General features: G+C 46.1%; 9 non-coding genes across 9 annotated transcripts; all 9 read right to left on the reverse strand.

Annotated features, from left to right (window-relative positions):
- Positions 1 to 181: 181 nt before the first annotated feature.
- Positions 182 to 372, reverse strand: LOC130333525 (U2 spliceosomal RNA). The gene has a single exon (XR_008875697.1). It is a non-coding gene; the product is annotated as a U2 spliceosomal RNA (small nuclear RNA).
- A 2,091-nt stretch (positions 373 to 2,463) lies between these two features.
- On the reverse strand, positions 2,464 to 2,654 carry LOC130333526 (U2 spliceosomal RNA). Its single transcript, XR_008875698.1, has one exon. It is a non-coding gene; the product is annotated as a U2 spliceosomal RNA (small nuclear RNA).
- Positions 2,655 to 4,735: 2,081 nt separating this feature from the next.
- LOC130333527 (U2 spliceosomal RNA) lies at positions 4,736 to 4,926 on the reverse strand. Its single transcript, XR_008875699.1, has one exon. It is a non-coding gene; the product is annotated as a U2 spliceosomal RNA (small nuclear RNA).
- A 2,082-nt stretch (positions 4,927 to 7,008) lies between these two features.
- LOC130333528 (U2 spliceosomal RNA) lies at positions 7,009 to 7,199 on the reverse strand. The gene has a single exon (XR_008875700.1). It is a non-coding gene; the product is annotated as a U2 spliceosomal RNA (small nuclear RNA).
- Positions 7,200 to 9,286: 2,087 nt separating this feature from the next.
- On the reverse strand, positions 9,287 to 9,477 carry LOC130333529 (U2 spliceosomal RNA). Its single transcript, XR_008875701.1, has one exon. It is a non-coding gene; the product is annotated as a U2 spliceosomal RNA (small nuclear RNA).
- A 2,091-nt stretch (positions 9,478 to 11,568) lies between these two features.
- LOC130333530 (U2 spliceosomal RNA) lies at positions 11,569 to 11,759 on the reverse strand. The gene has a single exon (XR_008875702.1). It is a non-coding gene; the product is annotated as a U2 spliceosomal RNA (small nuclear RNA).
- Positions 11,760 to 13,853: 2,094 nt separating this feature from the next.
- Positions 13,854 to 14,044, reverse strand: LOC130333543 (U2 spliceosomal RNA). The gene has a single exon (XR_008875714.1). It is a non-coding gene; the product is annotated as a U2 spliceosomal RNA (small nuclear RNA).
- A 2,089-nt stretch (positions 14,045 to 16,133) lies between these two features.
- On the reverse strand, positions 16,134 to 16,324 carry LOC130333531 (U2 spliceosomal RNA). Its single transcript, XR_008875703.1, has one exon. It is a non-coding gene; the product is annotated as a U2 spliceosomal RNA (small nuclear RNA).
- A 2,090-nt stretch (positions 16,325 to 18,414) lies between these two features.
- LOC130333534 (U2 spliceosomal RNA) lies at positions 18,415 to 18,605 on the reverse strand. Its single transcript, XR_008875705.1, has one exon. It is a non-coding gene; the product is annotated as a U2 spliceosomal RNA (small nuclear RNA).
- Between the last annotated feature and the right edge of the window lie 1,480 nt (positions 18,606 to 20,085).

A 20,085-nucleotide genomic window follows, 5' to 3' on the forward strand; every position in this document is an offset into this window, starting at 1 on the left:
GAAGTCCTGTGCCTGGACGCTCCAACAGGGGCCAGACACAAGCAGAAGCAGAAGCAGCAGAAGCAGCAGCAGCACCACCTTTTGTTTTTTGGCTGCAGCAGCAGCAAGGCCCACAGGGCTGGCTAGAGCCAGCAAGCAGGTAGCAATGAAAGTAGGAATCTTTCTTTTTAACCCTGTAAGGGGGTGGTGCACTGTACCCGAAGATACTGCCATATCGGGTCAATGCATAGGGCGACGGAAGCAAGCTTCGAAATCGGCCCCCGTTCTCAAAAATCCATTTAATATATGGTCCCCAGATAGGGGACGTATCAGATATTAAACTGATAAGAACAGATACTACACTTGATCTTAGCCAAAAGGCCGAGAAGCGATAACCGTGAAAGGGGCGGGCCCAACAAGGTCCCCTTCATGGGCACTATCACTGCTTGCTGTCAGGGAGGCTGCCAGACAATTTTCCATGCACACTCTGGGCTGGGGGGCAGTCAACCACCAGTACACACAGCAGAACCTAAACCCATACCATTATTGCTAAGCAGCAAGACAGGGGCCCATTGCACTCCCACGGGGCCTTTTTAAATGCAATCCATAACCCGGATTTGCCAGGAACCCTTCTTACTCCTCCTACTTGCATGTGACACTGGGCTTAGGATCTGCATAGGAAACACACACACAAGCACACACCTACCTTTGTTGCCTGCAGATGCCTCCTTGGCTGTCCCCAAACGGTATCAAACCAACACCCCACGGGAAGCTGTAAGCATAGAGGACATGCCTGCACCCCATTGGACTTACCTGTGTGGGTTAAATCCGGGTTATTTGACAACCTATGGCGGTGATGGTTCTGCTCAGGCAGAGCAGTGCTGATGCTCCTCATAAAGCTGTCGCTGCTGTGAAGGTTCTAGGTGACATCACAAATCCCTTTGGTTACATACACAACAAAGCTGGGTTGTTGTTGTTTACACTCTGCAAGGCCTGTGGAAGTGAGTGACATCATAGCACTGTAGTTCTGAGGGTTCAAGATGGATGCAACAATCTCCTGTTGCTTCTATGAAGGCCCGTAATAGACGACATCACCAAACAGCTCCATAGTCACATACACAGCAAAGGAGAGATGTTGTTTACACCTAGTGATGTCAGTGGTATTGAGTGACATCACAGCACAGTGCTAAGGCTCCTGGGCCTGACACAGCAGCGGCTGCAATATCTCAACGGAGAATACGTTTATATCTATGTGTGTGTGTGTGCATATATATATATATATATATATATATATATATATATATATATATATATATATATATTTCCTCCGCCGAAATCACTTTTAAACCCATTTCCACCTTTTTTTCCCTTCTCTTCCTCTTACTTTTTTTCACGTTTTTTTACGTTTTTCTCCTTTTCGCCTCTTTTCTGGGCGTATTATTCTTCTTTTTCTTCTTTTTTTTCGTCTAATGCATACCCCATCAGTGCAGCAATGCTTATTCAATACCGCCAGCAGATGGAGACACTGGGAGATAATTTTCTAAGGATTTATACTGATTTTTCCTGTCTGAATTTGTCGCACAGAAAGTTGCAGGCCAAATATGTGTGACATTTCTGCGACTTTAGCTTCTAGAGCATTTTTACAACATTATACATAGGTGCTGAATACATAAAAGCGACTGTTCAGCGACCAGACAAGTCGCATCGGCTGAAAGTAGGCCAGAATGTCAGTCCATGTTGGAGCAGGTTTAGATACAGTCTAAAGCATAGATCTCAAAGTCTGTGCACAGAATTTAGCAAGGGCCTCGCACCTTCTGATGCATCAGGTAGGTGCACAATAGCATAGCCTAACCCTCTGTACTTTGGTCTATATTGATGCGGGACATAGACAGCCAGCTGATGACCAATCCATTAGTGCAATGGATGGCTGGAAGCATTTGTCTTTGCCTTTGCAATACCACAGAAGCAATGCATGGTCAATGTACAGCAATGACACACCTGTGTGAACAGCCAGGAGACCCCCCCCCCCATGTTATGTTACATAGTTACATAGTTAGTACGGTCGAAAAAGACATATGTCCATCACGTTCAACCAGGGAATTAAGGGGTAGGGGTGTGGCGCGATATTGGGGAAGGGATGAGATTTTATATTTCTTCATAAGCATTAATCTTATTTTGTCAATTAGGAACATTCAGCACCCACCCGCTATCAAGGCAGCTGCCTATCATGTCATGCCCTACCTGCACAGGTGTGCTGGCGCTACTCAAATGATCCAATTAAGGAGGCCATTTAGTCAGCAGCAGCAGAAGTCCTGTGCCTGGACGCTCCAACAGGGGCCAGACACAAGCAGAAGCAGAAGCAGCAGCAGCACCACCTTTTGTTTTTTGGCTGCAGCAGCAGCAAGGCCCACAGGGCTGGCTAGCTGGCTAGCCAGCAAGCAGGTAGCAATGAAAGTAGGAATCTTTCTTTTTAACCCTGTAAGGGGGTGGTGCACTGTACCCGAAGATACTGCCATATCGGGTCAATGCATAGGGCGACGGAAGCAAGCTTCGAAATCGGCCCCCGTTCTCAAAAATCCATTTAATATATGGTCCCCAGATAGGGGACGTATCAGATATTAAACTGATAAGAACAGATACTACACTTGATCTTAGCCAAAAGGCCGAGAAGCGATAACCGTGAAAGGGGCGGGCCCAACAAGGTCCCCTTCATGGGCACTATCACTGCTTGCTGTCAGGGAGGCTGCCAGACAATTTTCCATGCACACTCTGGGCTGGGGGGCAGTCAACCACCAGTACACACAGCAGAGCCTAAACCCATACCATTATTGCTAAGCAGCAAGACAGGGGCCCATTGCACTCCCACGGGGCCTTTTTAAATGCAATCCATAACCCGGATTTGCCAGGAACCCTTCTTACTCCTCCTACTTGCATGTGACACTGGCTTAGGATCTGCATAGGAAACACACACACAAGCACACACCTACCTTTGTTGCCTGCAGATGCCTCCTTGGCTGTCCCCAAACGGTATCAAACCAACACCCACGGGAAGCTGTAAGCATAGAGGACATGCCTGCACCCCATTGGACTTACCTGTGTGGGTTAAATCCGGGTTATTTGACAACCTATGGCGGTGATGGTTCTGCTCAGGCAGAGCAGTGCTGATGCTCCTCATAAAGCTGTCGCTGCTGTGAAGGTTCTAGGTGACATCACAAATCCCTTTGGTTACATACACAACAAAGCTGGGTTGTTGTTGTTTACACTCTGCAAGGCCTGTGGAAGTGAGTGACATCATAGCACTGTAGTTCTGAGGGTTCAAGATGGATGCAACAATCTCCTGTTGCTTCTATGAAGGCCGTAATAGACGACATCACCAAACAGCTCCATAGTCACATACACAGCAAAGGAGAGATGTTGTTTACACCTAGTGATGTCAGTGGTATTGAGTGACATCACAGCACAGTGCTAAGGCTCCTGGGCCTGGACACAGCAGCGGCTGCAATATCTCAACGGAGAATACGTTTATATCTATGTGTGTGTGTGCGCATATATATATATATATATATATATATATATATATATATATATATATTTCTCCGCCGAAATCACTTTTAAACCCATTTCCACCTTTTTTTCCCTTCTCTTCCTCTTACTTTTTTTTCACGTTTTTTACGTTTTTCTCCTTTTCGCCTCTTTTCTGGGCGTATTATTCTTCTTTTTCTTCTTTTTTTTGTCTAATGCATACCCCATCAGTGCAGCAATGCTTATTCAATACCGCCAGCAGATGGAGACACTGGGGATAATTTTCTAAGGATTTATACTGATTTTTCCTGTCTGAATTTGTCGCACAGAAAGTTGCAGGCCAAATATGTGTGACATTTCTGCGACTTTAGCTTCTAGAGCATTTTTACAACATTATACATAGGTGCTGAATACATAAAAAGCGACTGTTCAGCGACAGACAAGTCGCATCGGCTGAAAGTAGGCCAGAATGTCAGTCCATGTTGGAGCAGGTTTAGATACAGTCTAAAGCATAGATCTCAAAGTCTGTGCACAGAATTTAGCAAGGGCCTCGCACCTTCTGATGCATCAGGTAGGTGCACAATAGCATAGCCTAACCCTCTGTACTTTGGTCTATATTGATGCGGGACATAGACAGCCAGCTGATGACCAATCCATTAGTGCAATGGATGGCTGGAAGCATTTGTCCTTTGCCTTTGCAATACCACAGAAGCAATGCATGGTCAATGTACAGCAATGACACACCTGTGTGAACAGCCAGGAGACCCCCCCCCCCCATGTTATGTTACATAGTTACATAGTTAGTACGGTCGAAAAAAGACATATGTCCATCACGTTCAACCAGGGAATTAAGGGGTAGGGGTGTGGCGCGATATTGGGGAAGGGATGAGATTTTATATTTCTTCATAAGCATTAATCTTATTTTGTCAATTAGGAACATTCAGCACCCACCCGCTATCAAGGCAGCTGCCTATCATGTCATGCCCTACCTGCACAGGTGTGCTGGCTACTCAAATGATCCAATTAAGGAGGCCCATTTAGTCAGCAGCAGCAGAAGTCCTGTGCCTGGACGCTCCAACAGGGGCCAGACACAAGCAGAAGCAGCAGAAGCAGCAGCAGCACCACCTTTTGTTTTTTGGCTGCAGCAGCAGCAAGGCCCACAGGGCTGGCTAGCTGGCTAGCCAGCAAGCAGGTAGCAATGAAAGTAGGAATCTTTCTTTTTAACCCTGTAAGGGGGTGGTGCACTGTACCCGAAGATACTGCCATATCGGGTCAATGCATAGGGCGACGGAAGCAAGCTTCGAAATCGGCCCCCGTTCTCAAAAATCCATTTAATATATGGTCCCCAGATAGGGGACGTATCAGATATTAAACTGATAAGAACAGATACTACACTTGATCTTAGCCAAAAGGCCGAGAAGCGATAACCGTGAAAGGGGCGGGCCCAACAAGGTCCCCTTCATGGGCACTATCACTGCTTGCTGTCAGGGAGGCTGCCAGACAATTTTCCATGCACACTCTGGGCTGGGGGCAGTCAACCACCAGTACACACAGCAGAACCTAAACCCATACCATTATTGCTAAGCAGCAAGACAGGGGCCCATTGCACTCCCACGGGGCCTTTTTAAATGCAATCCATAACCCGGATTTGCCAGGAACCCTTCTTACTCCTCCTACTTGCATGTGACACTGGGCTTAGGATCTGCATAGGAAACACACACACAAGCACACACCTACCTTTGTTGCCTGCAGATGCCTCCTTGGCTGTCCCCAAACGGTATCAAACCAACACCCACGGGAAGCTGTAAGCATAGAGGACATGCCTGCACCCCATTGGACTTACCTGTGTGGGTTAAATCCGGGTTATTTGACAACCTATGGCGGTGATGGTTCTGCTCAGGCAGAGCAGTGCTGATGCTCCTCATAAAGCTGTCGCTGCTGTGAAGGTTCTAGGTGACATCACAAATCCCTTTGGTTACATACACAACAAAGCTGGGTTGTTGTTGTTTACACTCTGCAAGGCCTGTGAAGTGAGTGACATCATAGCACTGTAGTTCTGAGGGTTCAAGATGGATGCAACAATCTCCTGTTGCTTCTATGAAGGCCGTAATAGACGACATCACCAAACAGCTCCATAGTCACATACACAGCAAAGGAGAGATGTTGTTTACACCTAGTGATGTCAGTGGTATTGAGTGACATCACAGCACAGTGCTAAGGCTCCTGGGCCTGGACACAGCAGCGGCTGCAATATCTCAACGGAGAATACGTTTATATCTATGTGTGTGTGTGCGCATATATATATATATATATATATATATATATATAATATATATATTTCTCCGCCGAAATCACTTTTAAACCCATTTCCACCTTTTTTTCCCTTCTCTTCCTCTTACTTTTTTTCACGTTTTTTTACGTTTTTCTCCTTTTCGCCTCTTTTCTGGGCGTATTATTCTTCTTTTTCTTCTTTTTTTTCGTCTAATGCATACCCCATCAGTGCAGCAATGCTTATTCAATACCGCCAGCAGATGGAGACACTGGGGGATAATTTTCTAAGGATTTATACTGATTTTTCCTGTCTGAATTTGTCGCACAGAAAGTTGCAGGCCAAATATGTGTGACATTTCTGCGACTTTAGCTTCTAGAGCATTTTTACAACATTATACATAGGTGCTGAATACATAAAAAGCGACTGTTCAGCGACAGACAAGTCGCATCGGCTGAAAGTAGGCCAGAATGTCAGTCCATGTTGGAGCAGGTTTAGATACAGTCTAAAGCATAGATCTCAAAGTCTGTGCACAGAATTTAGCAAGGGCCTCGCACCTTCTGATGCATCAGGTAGGTGCACAATAGCATAGCCTAACCCTCTGTACTTTGGTCTATATTGATGCGGGACATATACAGCCAGCTGATGACCAATCCATTAGTGCAATGGATGGCTGGAAGCATTTGTCTTTGCCTTTGCAATACCACAGAAGCAATGCATGGTCAATGTACAGCAATGACACACCTGTGTGAACAGCCAGGAGACCCCCCCCCCCATGTTATGTTACATAGTTACATAGTTAGTACGGTCGAAAAAAGACATATGTCCATCACGTTCAACCAGGGAATTAAGGGGTAGGGGTGTGGCGCGATATTGGGGAAGGGATGAGATTTTATATTTCTTCATAAGCATTAATCTTATTTTGTCAATTAGGAACATTCAGCACCCACCCGCTATCAAGGCAGCTGCCTATCATGTCATGCCCTACCTGCACAGGTGTGCTGGCTACTCAAATGATCCAATTAAGGAGGCCATTTAGTCAGCAGCAGCAGAAGTCCTGTGCCTGGACGCTCCAACAGGGGCCAGACACAAGCAGAAGCAGAAGCAGCAGAAGCAGCAGCAGCACCACCTTTTGTTTTTTGGCTGCAGCAGCAGCAAGGCCCACAGGGCTGGCTAGCTGGCTAGCCAGCAAGCAGGTAGCAATGAAAGTAGGAATCTTTCTTTTTAACCCTGTAAGGGGGTGGTGCACTGTACCCGAAGATACTGCCATATCGGGTCAATGCATAGGGCGACGGAAGCAAGCTTCGAAATCGGCCCCCGTTCTCAAAAATCCATTTAATATATGGTCCCCAGATAGGGGACGTATCAGATATTAAACTGATAAGAACAGATACTACACTTGATCTTAGCCAAAAGGCCGAGAAGCGATAACCGTGAAAGGGGCGGGCCCAACAAGGTCCCCTTCATGGGCACTATCACTGCTTGCTGTCAGGGAGGCTGCCAGACAATTTTCCATGCACACTCTGGGCTGGGGGGCAGTCAACCACCAGTACACACAGCAGAACCTAAACCCATACCATTATTGCTAAGCAGCAAGACAGGGGCCCATTGCACTCCCACGGGGCCTTTTTAAATGCAATCCATAACCCGGATTTGCCAGGAACCCTTCTTACTCCTCCTACTTGCATGTGACACTGGGCTTAGGATCTGCATAGGAAACACACACACAAGCACACACCTACCTTTGTTGCCTGCAGATGCCTCCTTGGCTGTCCCCAAACGGTATCAAACCAACACCCACGGGAAGCTGTAAGCATAGAGGACATGCCTGCACCCCATTGGACTTACCTGTGTGGGTTAAATCCGGGTTATTTGACAACCTATGGCGGTGATGGTTCTGCTCAGGCAGAGCAGTGCTGATGCTCCTCATAAAGCTGTCGCTGCTGTGAAGGTTCTAGGTGACATCACAAATCCCTTTGGTTACATACACAACAAAGCTGGGTTGTTGTTGTTTACACTCTGCAAGGCCTGTGGAAGTGAGTGACATCATAGCACTGTAGTTCTGAGGGTTCAAGATGGATGCAACAATCTCCTGTTGCTTCTATGAAGGCCGTAATAGACGACATCACCAAACAGCTCCATAGTCACATACACAGCAAAGGAGAGATGTTGTTTACACCTAGTGATGTCAGTGGTATTGAGTGACATCACAGCACAGTGCTAAGGCTCCTGGGCCTGGACACAGCAGCGGCTGCAATATCTCAACGGAGAATACGTTTATATCTATGTGTGTGTGTGCGCATATATATATATATATATATATATATATATATATATATATATATTCTCCGCCGAAATCACTTTTAAACCCATTTCCACCTTTTTTTCCCTTCTCTTCCTCTTACTTTTTTTTCACGTTTTTTTACGTTTTTCTCCTTTTCGCCTCTTTTCTGGGCGTATTATTCTTCTTTTTCTTCTTTTTTTTCGTCTAATGCATACCCCATCAGTGCAGCAATGCTTATTCAATACCGCCAGCAGATGGAGACACTGGGGGATAATTTTCTAAGGATTTATACTGATTTTTCCTGTCTGAATTTGTCGCACAGAAAGTTGCAGGCCAAATATGTGTGACATTTCTGCGACTTTAGCTTCTAGAGCATTTTTACAACATTATACATAGGTGCTGAATACATAAAAAGCGACTGTTCAGCGACAGACAAGTCGCATCGGCTGAAAGTAGGCCAGAATGTCAGTCCATGTTGGAGCAGGTTTAGATACAGTCTAAAGCATAGATCTCAAAGTCTGTGCACAGAATTTAGCAAGGGCCTCGCACCTTCTGATGCATCAGGTAGGTGCACAATAGCATAGCCTAACCCTCTGTACTTTGGTCTATATTGATGCGGGACATAGACAGCCAGCTGATGACCAATCCATTAGTGCAATGGATGGCTGGAAGCATTTGTCTTTGCCTTTGCAATACCACAGAAGCAATGCATGGTCAATGTACAGCAATGACACACCTGTGTGAACAGCCAGGAGACCCCCCCCCCCCCATGTTATGTTACATAGTTACATAGTTAGTACGGTCGAAAAAAGACATATGTCCATCACGTTCAACCAGGGAATTAAGGGGTAGGGGTGTGGCGCGATATTGGGGAAGGGATGAGATTTTATATTTCTTCATAAGCATTAATCTTATTTTGTCAATTAGGAACATTCAGCACCCACCCGCTATCAAGGCAGCTGCCTATCATGTCATGCCCTACCTGCACAGGTGTGCTGGCTACTCAAATGATCCAATTAAGGAGGCCATTTAGTCAGCAGCAGCAGAAGTCCTGTGCCTGGACGCTCCAACAGGGGCCAGACACAAGCAGAAGCAGAAGCAGCAGAAGCAGCAGCAGCACCACCTTTTGTTTTTTGGCTGCAGCAGCAGCAAGGCCCACAGGGCTGGCTAGCTGGCTAGCCAGCAAGCAGGTAGCAATGAAAGTAGGAATCTTTCTTTTTAACCCTGTAAGGGGGTGGTGCACTGTACCCGAAGATACTGCCATATCGGGTCAATGCATAGGGCGACGGAAGCAAGCTTCGAAATCGGCCCCCGTTCTCAAAAATCCATTTAATATATGGTCCCCAGATAGGGGACGTATCAGATATTAAACTGATAAGAACAGATACTACACTTGATCTTAGCCAAAAGGCCGAGAAGCGATAACCGTGAAAGGGGCGGGCCCAACAAGGTCCCCTTCATGGGCACTATCACTGCTTGCTGTCAGGGAGGCTGCCAGACAATTTTCCATGCACACTCTGGGCTGGGGGGCAGTCAACCACCAGTACACACAGCAGAACCTAAACCCATACCATTATTGCTAAGCAGTTATTGCTAAGCAGCAAGACAGGGGCCCATTGCACTCCCACGGGGCCTTTTTAAATGCAATCCATAACCCGGATTTGCCAGGAACCCTTCTTACTCCTCCTACTTGCATGTGACACTGGGCTTAGGATCTGCATAGGAAACACACACACAAGCACACACCTACCTTTGTTGCCTGCAGATGCCTCCTTGGCTGTCCCCAAACGGTATCAAACCAACACCCACGGGAAGCTGTAAGCATAGAGGACATGCCTGCACCCCATTGGACTTACCTGTGTGGGTTAAATCCGGGTTATTTGACAACCTATGGCGGTGATGGTTCTGCTCAGGGATGCTCCTCATAAAGCTGTCGCTGCTGTGAAGGTTCTAGGTGACATCACAAATCCCTTTGGTTACATACACAACAAAGCTGGGTTGTTGTTGTTTACACTCTGCAAGGCCTGTGGAAGTGAGTGACATCATAGCACTGTAGTTCTGAGGGTTCAAGATGGATGCAACAATCTCCTGTTGCTTCTATGAAGGCCGTAATAGACGACATCACCAAACAGCTCCATAGTCACATACACAGCAAAGGAGAGATGTTGTTTACACCTAGTGATGTCAGTGGTATTGAGTGACATCACAGCACAGTGCTAAGGCTCCTGGGCCTGGACACAGCAGCGGCTGCAATATCTCAACGGAGAATACGTTTATATCTATGTGTGTGTGTGCGCATATATATATATATATATATATATATATATATATATATATATATATTTCTCCGCCGAAATCACTTTTAAACCCATTTCCACCTTTTTTTCCCTTCTCTTCCTCTTACTTTTTTTTCACGTTTTTTTACGTTTTTCTCCTTTTCGCCTCTTTTCTGGCCGTATTATTCTTCTTTTTCTTCTTTTTTTTCGTCTAATGCATACCCCATCAGTGCAGCAATGCTTATTCAATACCGCCAGCAGATGGAGACACTGGGGGATAATTTTCTAAGGATTTATACTGATTTTTCCTGTCTGAATTTGTCGCACAGAAAGTTGCAGGCCAAATATGTGTGACATTTCTGCGACTTTAGCTTCTAGAGCATTTTTACAACATTATACATAGGTGCTGAATACATAAAAAGCGACTGTTCAGCGACAGACAAGTCGCATCGGCTGAAAGTAGGCCAGAATGTCAGTCCATGTTGGAGCAGGTTTAGATACAGTCTAAAGCATAGATCTCAAAGTCTGTGCACAGAATTTAGCAAGGGCCTCGCACCTTCTGATGCATCAGGTAGGTGCACAATAGCATAGCCTAACCCTCTGTACTTTGGTCTATATTGATGCGGGACATAGACAGCCAGCTGATGACCAATCCATTAGTGCAATGGATGGCTGGAAGCATTTGTCTTTGCCTTTGCAATACCACAGAAGCAATGCATGGTCAATGTACAGCAATGACACACCTGTGTGAACAGCCAGGAGACCCCCCCCCCCCATGTTATGTTACATAGTTACATAGTTAGTACGGTCGAAAAAAGACATATGTCCATCACGTTCAACCAGGGAATTAAGGGGTAGGGGTGTGGCGCGATATTGGGGAAGGGATGAGATTTTATATTTCTTCATAAGCATTAATCTTATTTTGTCAATTAGGAACATTCAGCACCCACCCGCTATCAAGGCAGCTGCCTATCATGTCATGCCCTACCTGCACAGGTGTGCTGGCTACTCAAATGATCCAATTAAGGAGGCCATTTAGTCAGCAGCAGCAGAAGTCCTGTGCCTGGACGCTCCAACAGGGGCCAGACACAAGCAGAAGCAGAAGCAGCAGAAGCAGCAGCAGCACCACCTTTTGTTTTTTGGCTGCAGCAGCAGCAAGGCCCACAGGGCTGGCTAGCTGGCTAGCCAGCAAGCAGGTAGCAATGAAAGTAGGAATCTTTCTTTTTAACCCTGTAAGGGGGTGGTGCACTGTACCCGAAGATACTGCCATATCGGGTCAATGCATAGGGCGACGGAAGCAAGCTTCGAAATCGGCCCCCGTTCTCAAAAATCCATTTAATATATGGTCCCCAGATAGGGGACGTATCAGATATTAAACTGATAAGAACAGATACTACACTTGATCTTAGCCAAAAGGCCGAGAAGCGATAACCGTGAAAGGGGCGGGCCCAACAAGGTCCCCTTCATGGGCACTATCACTGCTTGCTGTCAGGGAGGCTGCCAGACAATTTTCCATGCACACTCTGGGCTGGGGGGCAGTCAACCACCAGTACACACAGCAGAACCTAAACCCATACCATTATTGCTAAGCAGCAAGACAGGGGCCCATTGCACTCCCACGGGGCCTTTTTAAATGCAATCCATAACCCGGATTTGCCAGGAACCCTTCTTACTCCTCCTACTTGCATGTGACACTGGGCTTAGGATCTGCATAGGAAACACACACACAAGCACACACCTACCTTTGTTGCCTGCAGATGCCTCCTTGGCTGTCCCCAAACGGTATCAAACCAACACCCACGGGAAGCTGTAAGCATAGAGGACATGCCTGCACCCCATTGGACTTACCTGTGTGGGTTAAATCCGGGTTATTTGACAACCTATGGCGGTGATGGTTCTGCTCAGGCAGAGCAGTGCTGATGCTCCTCATAAAGCTGTCGCTGCTGTGAAGGTTCTAGGTGACATCACAAATCCCTTTGGTTACATACACAACAAAGCTGGGTTGTTGTTGTTTACACTCTGCAAGGCCTGTGGAAGTGAGTGACATCATAGCACTGTAGTTCTGAGGGTTCAAGATGGATGCAACAATCTCCTGTTGCTTCTATGAAGGCCGTAATAGACGACATCACCAAACAGCTCCATAGTCACATACACAGCAAAGGAGAGATGTTGTTTACACCTAGTGATGTCAGTGGTATTGAGTGACATCACAGCACAGTGCTAAGGCTCCTGGGCCTGGACACAGCAGCGGCTGCAATATCTCAACGGAGAATACGTTTATATCTATGTGTGTGTGTGCGCATATATATATATATATATATATATATATATATATATATATATATATATATTTCTCCGCCGAAATCACTTTTAAACCCATTTCCACCTTTTTTTCCCTTCTCTTCCTCTTACTTTTTTTTCACGTTTTTTTACGTTTTTCTCCTTTTCGCCTCTTTTCTGGGCGTATTATTCTTCTTTTTCTTCTTTTTTTTCGTCTAATGCATACCCCATCAGTGCAGCAATGCTTATTCAATACCGCCAGCAGATGGAGACACTGGGGGATAATTTTCTAAGGATTTATACTGATTTTTCCTGTCTGAATTTGTCGCACAGAAAGTTGCAGGCCAAATATGTGTGACATTTCTGCGACTTTAGCTTCTAGAGCATTTTTACAACATTATACATAGGTGCTGAATACATAAAAAGCGACTGTTCAGCGACAGACAAGTCGCATCGGCTGAAAGTAGGCCAGAATGTCAGTCCATGTTGGAGCAGGTTTAGATACAGTCTAAAGCATAGATCTCAAAGTCTGTGCACAGAATTTAGCAAGGGCCTCGCACCTTCTGATGCATCAGGTAGGTGCACAATAGCATAGCCTAACCCTCTGTACTTTGGTCTATATTGATGCGGGACATAGACAGCCAGCTGATGACCAATCCATTAGTGCAATGGATGGCTGGAAGCATTTGTCTTTGCCTTTGCAATACCACAGAAGCAATGCATGGTCAATGTACAGCAATGACACACCTGTGTGAACAGCCAGGAGACCCCCCCCCCCCCATGTTATGTTACATAGTTACATAGTTAGTACGGTCGAAAAAAGACATATGTCCATCACGTTCAACCAGGGAATTAAGGGGTAGGGGTGTGGCGCGATATTGGGGAAGGGATGAGATTTTATATTTCTTCATAAGCATTAATCTTATTTTGTCAATTAGGAACATTCAGCACCCACCCGCTATCAAGGCAGCTGCCTATCATGTCATGCCCTACCTGCACAGGTGTGCTGGCTACTCAAATGATCCAATTAAGGAGGCCATTTAGTCAGCAGCAGCAGAAGTCCTGTGCCTGGACGCTCCAACAGGGGCCAGACACAAGCAGAAGCAGAAGCAGCAGAAGCAGCAGCAGCACCACCTTTTGTTTTTTGGCTGCAGCAGCAGCAAGGCCCACAGGGCTGGCTAGCTGGCTAGCCAGCAAGCAGGTAGCAATGAAAGTAGGAATCTTTCTTTTTAACCCTGTAAGGGGGTGGTGCACTGTACCCAAAGATACTGCCATATCGGGTCAATGCATAGGGCGACGGAAGCAAGCTTCGAAATCGGCCCCCGTTCTCAAAAATCCATTTAATATATGGTCCCCAGATAGGGGACGTATCAGATATTAAACTGATAAGAACAGATACTACACTTGATCTTAGCCAAAAGGCCGAGAAGCGATAACCGTGAAAGGGGCGGGCCCAACAAGGTCCCCTTCATGGGCACTATCACTGCTTGCTGTCAGGGAGGCTGCCAGACAATTTTCCATGCACACTCTGGGCTGGGGGGCAGTCAACCACCAGTACACACAGCAGAACCTAAACCCATACCATTATTGCTAAGCAGCAAGACAGGGGCCCATTGCACTCCCACGGGGCCTTTTTAAATGCAATCCATAACCCGGATTTGCCAGGAACCCTTCTTACTCCTCCTACTTGCATGTGACACTGGGCTTAGGATCTGCATAGGAAACACACACACAAGCACACACCTACCTTTGTTGCCTGCAGATGCCTCCTTGGCTGTCCCCAAACGGTATCAAACCAACACCCACGGGAAGCTGTAAGCATAGAGGACATGCCTGCACCCCATTGGACTTACCTGTGTGGGTTAAATCCGGGTTATTTGACAACCTATGGCGGTGATGGTTCTGCTCAGGCAGAGCAGTGCTGATGCTCCTCATAAAGCTGTCGCTGCTGTGAAGGTTCTAGGTGACATCACAAATCCCTTTGGTTACATACACAACAAAGCTGGGTTGTTGTTGTTTACACTCTGCAAGGCCTGTGGAAGTGAGTGACATCATAGCACTGTAGTTCTGAGGGTTCAAGATGGATGCAACAATCTCCTGTTGCTTCTATGAAGGCCGTAATAGACGACATCACCAAACAGCTCCATAGTCACATACACAGCAAAGGAGAGATGTTGTTTACACCTAGTGATGTCAGTGGTATTGAGTGACATCACAGCACAGTGCTAAGGCTCCTGGGCCTGGACACAGCAGCGGCTGCAATATCTCAACGGAGAATACGTTTATATCTATGTGTGTGTGTGCGCATATATATATATATATATATATATATATATATATATATATATATATATTCTCCGCCGAAATCACTTTTAAACCCATTTCCACCTTTTTTTCCCTTCTCTTCCTCTTACTTTTTTTTCACGTTTTTTTACGTTTTTCTCCTTTTCGCCTCTTTTCTGGGCGTATTATTCTTCTTTTTCTTCTTTTTTTTCGTCTAATGCATACCCCATCAGTGCAGCAATGCTTATTCAATACCGCCAGCAGATGGAGACACTGGGGGATAATTTTCTAAGGATTTATACTGATTTTTCCTGTCTGAATTTGTCGCACAGAAAGTTGCAGGCCAAATATGTGTGACATTTCTGCGACTTTAGCTTCTAGAGCATTTTTACAACATTATACATAGGTGCTGAATACATAAAAAGCGACTGTTCAGCGACAGACAAGTCGCATCGGCTGAAAGTAGGCCAGAATGTCAGTCCATGTTGGAGCAGGTTTAGATACAGTCTAAAGCATAGATCTCAAAGTCTGTGCACAGAATTTAGCAAGGGCCTCGCACCTTCTGATGCATCAGGTAGGTGCACAATAGCATAGCCTAACCCTCTGTACTTTGGTCTATATTGATGCGGGACATAGACAGCCAGCTGATGACCAATCCATTAGTGCAATGGATGGCTGGAAGCATTTGTCTTTGCCTTTGCAATACCACAGAAGCAATGCATGGTCAATGTACAGCAATGACACACCTGTGTGAACAGCCAGGAGACCCCCCCCCCCATGTTATGTTACATAGTTACATAGTTAGTACGGTCGAAAAAAGACATATGTCCATCACGTTCAACCAGGGAATTAAGGGGTAGGGGTGTGGCGCGATATTGGGGAAGGGATGAGATTTTATATTTCTTCATAAGCATTAATCTTATTTTGTCAATTAGGAACATTCAGCACCCACCCGCTATCAAGGCAGCTGCCTATCATGTCATGCCCTACCTGCACAGGTGTGCTGGCTACTCAAATGATCCAATTAAGGAGGCCATTTAGTCAGCAGCAGCAGAAGTCCTGTGCCTGGACGCTCCAACAGGGGCCAGACACAAGCAGAAGCAGAAGCAGCAGAAGCAGCAGCAGCACCACCTTTTGTTTTTTGGCTGCAGCAGCAGCAAGGCCCACAGGGCTGGCTAGCTGGCTAGCCAGCAAGCAGGTAGCAATGAAAGTAGGAATCTTTCTTTTTAACCCTGTAAGGGGGTGGTGCACTGTACCCGAAGATACTGCCATATCGGGTCAATGCATAGGGCGACGGAAGCAAGCTTCGAAATCGGCCCCCGTTCTCAAAAATCCATTTAATATATGGTCCCCAGATAGGGGACGTATCAGATATTAAACTGATAAGAACAGATACTACACTTGATCTTAGCCAAAAGGCCGAGAAGCGATAACCGTGAAAGGGGCGGGCCCAACAAGGTCCCCTTCATGGGCACTATCACTGCTTGCTGTCAGGGAGGCTACCAGACAATTTTCCATGCACACTCTGGGCTGGGGGGCAGTCAACCACCAGTACACACAGCAGAACCTAAACCCATACCATTATTGCTAAGCAGCAAGACAGGGGCCCATTGCACTCCCACGGGGCCTTTTTAAATGCAATCCATAACCCGGATTTGCCAGGAACCCTTCTTACTCCTCCTACTTGCATGTGACACTGGGCTTAGGATCTGCATAGGAAACACACACACAAGCACACACCTACCTTTGTTGCCTGCAGATGCCTCCTTGGCTGTCCCCAAACGGTATCAAACCAACACCCACGGGAAGCTGTAAGCATAGAGGACATGCCTGCACCCCATTGGACTTACCTGTGTGGGTTAAATCCGGGTTATTTGACAACCTATGGCGGTGATGGTTCTGCTCAGGCAGAGCAGTGCTGATGCTCCTCATAAAGCTGTCGCTGCTGTGAAGGTTCTAGGTGACATCACAAATCCCTTTGGTTACATACACAACAAAGCTGGGTTGTTGTTGTTTACACTCTGCAAGGCCTGTGGAAGTGAGTGACATCATAGCACTGTAGTTCTGAGGGTTCAAGATGGATGCAACAATCTCCTGTTGCTTCTATGAAGGCCGTAATAGACGACATCACCAAACAGCTCCATAGTCACATACACAGCAAAGGAGAGATGTTGTTTACACCTAGTGATGTCAGTGGTATTGAGTGACATCACAGCACAGTGCTAAGGCTCCTGGGCCTGGACACAGCAGCGGCTGCAATATCTCAACGGAGAATACGTTTATATCTATGTGTGTGTGTGCGCATATATATATATATATATATATATATATATATATATATATATATATTTCTCCGCCGAAATCACTTTTAAACCCATTTCCACCTTTTTTTCCCTTCTCTTCCTCTTACTTTTTTTTCACGTTTTTTTACGTTTTTCTCCTTTTCGCCTCTTTTCTGGGCGTATTATTCTTCTTTTTCTTCTTTTTTTTCGTCTAATGCATACCCCATCAGTGCAGCAATGCTTATTCAATACCGCCAGCAGATGGAGACACTGGGGGATAATTTTCTAAGGATTTATACTGATTTTTCCTGTCTGAATTTGTCGCACAGAAAGTTGCAGGCCAAATATGTGTGACATTTCTGCGACTTTAGCTTCTAGAGCATTTTTACAACATTATACATAGGTGCTGAATACATAAAAAGCGACTGTTCAGCGACAGACAAGTCGCATCGGCTGAAAGTAGGCCAGAATGTCAGTCCATGTTGGAGCAGGTTTAGATACAGTCTAAAGCATAGATCTCAAAGTCTGTGCACAGAATTTAGCAAGGGCCTCGCACCTTCTGATGCATCAGGTAGGTGCACAATAGCATAGCCTAACCCTCTGTACTTTGGTCTATATTGATGCGGGACATAGACAGCCAGCTGATGACCAATCCATTAGTGCAATGGATGGCTGGAAGCATTTGTCTTTGCCTTTGCAATACCACAGAAGCAATGCATGGTCAATGTACAGCAATGACACACCTGTGTGAACAGCCAGGAGACCCCCCCCCCCCCATGTTATGTTACATAGTTACATAGTTAGTACGGTCGAAAAAAGACATATGTCCATCACGTTCAACCAGGGAATTAAGGGGTAGGGGTGTGGCGCGATATTGGGGAAGGGATGAGATTTTATATTTCTTCATAAGCATTAATCTTATTTTGTCAATTAGGAACATTCAGCACCCACCCGCTATCAAGGCAGCTGCCTATCATGTCATGCCCTACCTGCACAGGTGTGCTGGCTACTCAAATGATCCAATTAAGGAGGCCATTTAGTCAGCAGCAGCAGAAGTCCTGTGCCTGGACGCTCCAACAGGGGCCAGACACAAGCAGAAGCAGAAGCAGCAGAAGCAGCAGCAGCACCACCTTTTGTTTTTTGGCTGCAGCAGCAGCAAGGCCCACAGGGCTGGCTAGCTGGCTAGCCAGCAAGCAGGTAGCAATGAAAGTAGGAATCTTTCTTTTTAACCCTGTAAGGGGGTGGTGCACTGTACCCGAAGATACTGCCATATCGGGTCAATGCATAGGGCGACGGAAGCAAGCTTCGAAATCGGCCCCCGTTCTCAAAAATCCATTTAATATATGGTCCCCAGATAGGGGACGTATCAGATATTAAACTGATAAGAACAGATACTACACTTGATCTTAGCCAAAAGGCCGAGAAGCGATAACCGTGAAAGGGGCGGGCCCAACAAGGTCCCCTTCATGGGCACTATCACTGCTTGCTGTCAGGGAGGCTGCCAGACAATTTTCCATGCACACTCTGGGCTGGGGGGCAGTCAACCACCAGTACACACAGCAGAACCTAAACCCATACCATTATTGCTAAGCAGCAAGACAGGGGCCCATTGCACTCCCACGGGGCCTTTTTAAATGCAATCCATAACCCGGATTTGCCAGGAACCCTTCTTACTCCTCCTACTTGCATGTGACACTGGGCTTAGGATCTGCATAGGAAACACACACACAAGCACACACCTACCTTTGTTGCCTGCAGATGCCTCCTTGGCTGTCCCCAAACGGTATCAAACCAACACCCACGGGAAGCTGTAAGCATAGAGGACATGCCTGCACCCCATTGGACTTACCTGTGTGGGTTAAATCCGGGTTATTTGACAACCTATGGCGGTGATGGTTCTGCTCAGGCAGAGCAGTGCTGATGCTCCTCATAAAGCTGTCGCTGCTGTGAAGGTTCTAGGTGACATCACAAATCCCTTTGGTTACATACACAACAAAGCTGGGTTGTTGTTGTTTACACTCTGCAAGGCCTGTGGAAGTGAGTGACATCATAGCACTGTAGTTCTGAGGGTTCAAGATGGATGCAACAATCTCCTGTTGCTTCTATGAAGGCCGTAATAGACGACATCACCAAACAGCTCCATAGTCACATACACAGCAAAGGAGAGATGTTGTTTACACCTAGTGATGTCAGTGGTATTGAGTGACATCACAGCACAGTGCTAAGGCTCCTGGGCCTGGACACAGCAGCGGCTGCAATATCTCAACGGAGAATACGTTTATATCTATGTGTGTGTGTGCGCATATATATATATATATATATATATATATATATATATATATATATTTCTCCGCCGAAATCACTTTTAAACCCATTTCCACCTTTTTTTCCCTTCTCTTCCTCTTACTTTTTTTTCACGTTTTTTTACGTTTTTCTCCTTTTCGCCTCTTTTCTGGGCGTATTATTCTTCTTTTTCTTCTTTTTTTTCGTCTAATGCATACCCCATCAGTGCAGCAATGCTTATTCAATACCGCCAGCAGATGGAGACACTGGGGGATAATTTTCTAAGGATTTATACTGATTTTTCCTGTCTGAATTTGTCGCACAGAAAGTTGCAGGCCAAATATGTGTGACATTTCTGCGACTTTAGCTTCTAGAGCATTTTTACAACATTATACATAGGTGCTGAATACATAAAAAGCGACTGTTCAGCGACAGACAAGTCGCATCGGCTGAAAGTAGGCCAGAATGTCAGTCCATGTTGGAGCAGGTTTAGATACAGTCTAAAGCATAGATCTCAAAGTCTGTGCACAGAATTTAGCAAGGGCCTCGCACCTTCTGATGCATCAGGTAGGTGCACAATAGCATAGCCTAACCCTCTGTACTTTGGTCTATATTGATGCGGGACAT

The sequence above is a fragment of the Hyla sarda genome, unplaced genomic scaffold, assembly GCF_029499605.1.
Source record: "Hyla sarda isolate aHylSar1 unplaced genomic scaffold, aHylSar1.hap1 scaffold_412, whole genome shotgun sequence".
In the NCBI taxonomy this organism is placed as follows: Eukaryota; Metazoa; Chordata; class Amphibia; order Anura; family Hylidae; genus Hyla; species Hyla sarda.